The sequence below is a fragment of the Schistocerca piceifrons genome, chromosome 9 (genome assembly GCF_021461385.2).
Source record: "Schistocerca piceifrons isolate TAMUIC-IGC-003096 chromosome 9, iqSchPice1.1, whole genome shotgun sequence".
Classification (NCBI taxonomy): Eukaryota; Metazoa; Arthropoda; class Insecta; order Orthoptera; family Acrididae; genus Schistocerca; species Schistocerca piceifrons.
This window is the reverse complement of record NC_060146.1, coordinates 90,473,199-90,478,091: the sequence shown is the minus strand read 5'-3', so window position 1 is coordinate 90,478,091 and position 4,893 is coordinate 90,473,199.

Genomic DNA, 4,893 nt, shown 5'->3' with positions numbered 1-4,893 from the left:
GTTTATGGCTAACGGTCGTCCTTGAAACGCCATTGCACGAGCGGAAAACTGGTGTCGGTAGCAATATCCAGAAGCGCATTATTGGATCTTTACTTTTTTAAGGCACCGCAAAAATGAACGTTGTGTTTAATGATCCACGATGTAATTGACAGCTAAAGGTAGAGGAAATCGAATACTCATGGTTTCAACAAGATGGCGCTTCTGCGTACACAGCTAACAACACTATGCCTCCTCTGGAAGTGTTTCTTAGGGAACGTGTCATCTCAACTAATCTATGCTCCCTCGTTCGCCGTATCTAAGAGACTTTTTTTCTTTGTGGAGCGGCGAAGTCTAGTGTACCGCAGTCACCCACGCGTCACTTAAAATCTGAAGCAACTGCGTACGTGAGAAGCATATCACAGTCTGCTCTGCAAAAAGTGTTTTACCATAAAATTAAGCAGGTCCGGACTTGCGTAGCCGCCCGTGGCCGCCAGTTCCTACATACGTCGTAATAACTGCAGAGCAGATTTCTGAACATCGTATATAATTGAGTACCGACTTAAAGAAGCTGCAAAATTTTTCAATCAGATCTGGATATGATTTCAAACTGGTGCAAAAACAGCTCGTTTGAAATGCACAGAAATGTAAAATGATGCAGTTCACAGAACGAAAAAAGTTGTATCGTAGTACTGCAGTATGAATTATAGTTCGTTAGTTCATACAAATGCTTGGGTATAACAATTTGTATGGGATATGAAATGGAATGGTAATGCAAGAGGCTGACTTCGGTTTGTTGAAAAGAAACATGTAAAACAAGACTGGTTAAAATATCTCTTGTGTTTAGAATATTGCTGAGGTGTGTATGGGAACTGTACCAAACTGGACTAAGAAGTAAGACGGGATACTGAATCTATGCGAAGAAAGACAGCACGAATGGTCATTGGACAGCACCACGGAAATATTGAAAAACTGAATCTGCACACTCTTGAATGCAGATGCAAATTATCCCTCCGACGCATATTCACAAAATGTTAAGAAATCGGCCCCTGCGTGTCGCTCTCATAAGGACCGTAAATGTAAAATAGGCTAATTACAGCAGTCATTGATTGAAATGTAAACAATTTCTAATGCTTGCTACCATACTAAATACCCTCTTCCATGCACTGTTCAGAGGTATGCTGAGTACGCCAGGCGATGTGGGATGTTTTCGTGAAGTTACCTCTGCTATGAACTGATACTGTACGCGTTGTGGCACTGAAAAATACAAGAGATGATGCCAAAACTTGTTCAGTCGTCCCACGCCTTATAAGCAGTTTTCTAAACCAGCAAACCGGCCGGTGCCTGTTGAAAACAAACTTGGCTCGCGATGCCGGTCTGCGAGGCAGAACTTACAGCTCGCGACTACGTGGGGTAGCCAGAGACACCTAGCGGTGGACCTCCGGACACTCATGCAGCGCTCCGCCGCCAGCGCCATCTGTCAGGGAAACGCGCGCACTATTTGAACGCTTTTACCGCTCCGATGGTTAAAAGCGCGCTTCGTCAGCTAAATGTTATTGGACTTTAATGGACTGTAACTCCGCCGTAAAATTCATCCCGCCCCCATATTTCCGCCGCTCCGTTAGCTGCGCCGAATCTCTGTGTGTACTCGAATAATTCCACGGAGACAAATCGGCGGTTACTCCCGGCCGAGCTAACTATTCAAGCTGCGTTTGATTGGTGATTGCCTGTGTGTGCGCATTCTCCCCTCTGACTCATTCTCTCGTCAATGACGGTAGTGCTCTTTCACACTGTGAATGCTAGACGCTGGTATTTAATTGCAGGAATCTTGATGTTTTCGAGTAGTGCCCAATTTTTTTCTCAGCTTGCAACTACTTCACGACAGCTTAGCCACTAATCGTAAAATGCTAGTGTATTAAAAACAGAGCTCTTTTTAAGCAGGACGTTAGCAAACTATTTATTAAAATTTCACAACTTAGCTAACTGTTGCGCAAGAATGAAAACAATACCAGTATATTTGCTAATGGAAGAACAGATTTGGATTAGATAGGCACAATCAACGACTGTGACAGCTTATTTACAAGCCGAGCTTAACAAAGAGATACAAATTGTTTTTATTGATTTTGGTAATGTGGTTAGAGGAAAGGCTTGGAGAATATGTCAGAATGCGGACAGAAGTACGTGTTGAGTGATCTTGACGCACCGTCATTGAAGAGGTTTGTGACGGAATATATGAGGAAGACAGCTGCAAAAGTCACTGCTGAACTGAATGTCTCACTCGCGAAAGCTCCACAAGCAGGGAACTGTTGGGCGATATTGAATTCCTAAAGCACTCATCAGCGATACAAATGCCAGTTACAGGAAAATGTGATGCCGAAGCCATAAACCTGGACTATGGAGTAAGAGAAGAATGTCATTAGGTCGGATGAGTCTTTCTCACACTGTCTACAACTTCTGGCCGAATTAACAACCCACAAGTGAAACATGGAGGGGGTTCGGTGATGGTGTGGTTCAAATGGTTCAAATGGCTCTAATGGCTCTGAGCACTATGGGACACAACATCTGAGGTCATCAGTCCCCTAGAACTTAAAACTACTTAAACCTAACTAAGGGCATCACACACATCCATACCCGAGGCAGGATTCGAACGTGCGGCCGTATCGGTCGAGCGGTTTCAGACTGAAGCTCCGAGAACCGCTCGGCCACCACGACCGGCGGTGAGGGTGTAGGCGGCATCTTCCTATAGCCTATTAGGCACAGTAATGTGTTTCTGGTAACTCCGTATTTGCGTCCAACCCCCAAGGTAGTGTTATAGACCCTTTGCTGTTCCTTATCTATATAAACTTTTTGGGAGACAATCTGAGCAGCCGTCTTCGGTTGTTTGCCGATGACACTGTCGTTTATCGACTAATAAAGTCATCAGAAGATCAAAACAAATTACAAAACGATTTATAAAAGGCATCTGAATGGTGCGAAAAGTGGCAGTTGACCCTAAATAACGAGTAGTGTGAGGTCATCCACACGAGTGCTAAAAGGAACTCGTTAAACTTCGGTTGCACGATAAATCAGTCTCATCTAAAAGCCGTAAATTCAACTAAATACCAAGGTATTACAGCTACGAACAACTTAAATTCGAAGGAACTCGTAGAAAATGTAATGGGGAAGGCTAACCAAAGACTGCGTTTTATTGGCAGGACACTTAGAAAATGTAACAAACCTACTAAGGAGACTGCCTACACTTCGATTGTTCGTCCTCTTTTAGAATACTGCTGCGCGGTGTGGGATCCTTACCAGATAGGACTAACGGAGTATATCGAAAAAGTTCAAAGAAAGGTTTTGTATTATAGCGAAATATGGGAGAGAGTGTCACAGAAATGATACCGGATTTGGGCTGGACATCATTAAAAGAAAGGCGTTTTTCGTTGTGACGGAATCTTCTCACGAAATTCCAATCACCACCTTTCTCCTCCGAATGTGAAAATATTTTGTTAACGCCGACTTTCGAAGGGAGGAATGATGACAAGGATAAAATAAGGGAAATCAGAGCTCCTACGGAAAGATATAGGTGTTCATTCTTTCCGCGTGCTATACGATACTGGAACAATAGAGAATTGTGAAGGTGGTTCGATGATCCCTCTGCCAGGCAGTTAAATGTTCCGAGTTCGAGTCTCGGTCGGGCACACAGTTTTAATCTGCCAGGAAGTTTCATATCAGCGCACACTCCGCTGCAGAGTGAAAATCTCATTCTGGAAACATCCCCCAGGCTGTGGCTAAGCCATGTCTCCGCTATATCCTTTCTTTCAGGAGTGCTAGTTCTGCAAGGTTCGCAGGAGAGCTTCTGTAAAGTTTGGAAGGTAGGAGACGAGATACTGGCAGAAGTAGAGCTGTGAGTACCGGGCGCGAGTCGTGCTTCGGTAGCTCAGATGGTAGAGCACTTGCCCGCGAAAGGCAAAGGTCCCGAGTTCGAGTCTCGGTCGGGCACACAGTTTTAATCTGCCAGGAAGTTTCAGTTAAATGTGATTTGCAGAGTATCCACGTAGATGTAGATGTAAATGTAGGTATAGAACGGATACAACTAAATAAACGTATGAGACAAGAGTGTAGTTTATCCCCTGACGATGCGGTTTGCACATGGAATTTTAGGATAAAGACTGGGGAGCAACTAAACAATGTGTCAAAACTATTATCACTCCTGCATGCTCATTATCGTATACTAAGTGTTTCAAGAGAAGATGATTCACAGAAAAGAACTTGTGACTAAATAAAATAAGTACATAATATAATATGAAAATATCCTGTAGCAAATCTAAGTCGATTGCATACTGTGGAACATATTCAGTGAGAACTAAGTTAGTTAAGGAAAATAGAATTTAAGAGTTGAAATGTTTTATGTCTTGTATATAAAATACAGTATGAATACGAAGAAGGTATGCAGCTTGACTTGAACAGATCTCAGAATCTGCGGAACAATTAACAGAACTTTGAAACATAAAGCGAGGAAAGACTTACGATTGAAATTTTATAAAACAGTCACATTTCCAACCCTATTATATGGAAGTCAATCGTGGGTACTGGTTAAAAGACAAGAAAAACGACTACAAGGAGTTTTAGGTTTCTTAGAACGATGAAGGTTGCAAAATGAAGATGTCCGAAAAAAGTTGACAGTTTTGAGTCTGGAAGAAAAGCTACATTGTAACGAAAATAAATGGAATGAAAATCCACATAGAACGAATTCAGAGAGATTAACAAGTCAGATAAAGAACTTTAGCTCAAAAGAGACCCTGGCAGAGAAAAGGAAGAGAACTGTAACAGACCACAATTGACATAATACAGAAAGTACAGAAGAAAAAGAAAATCCATTACATTACATCACTTTAAAAATTGCATACATCTTTCTGCTACTCCTCCAATGTTCGC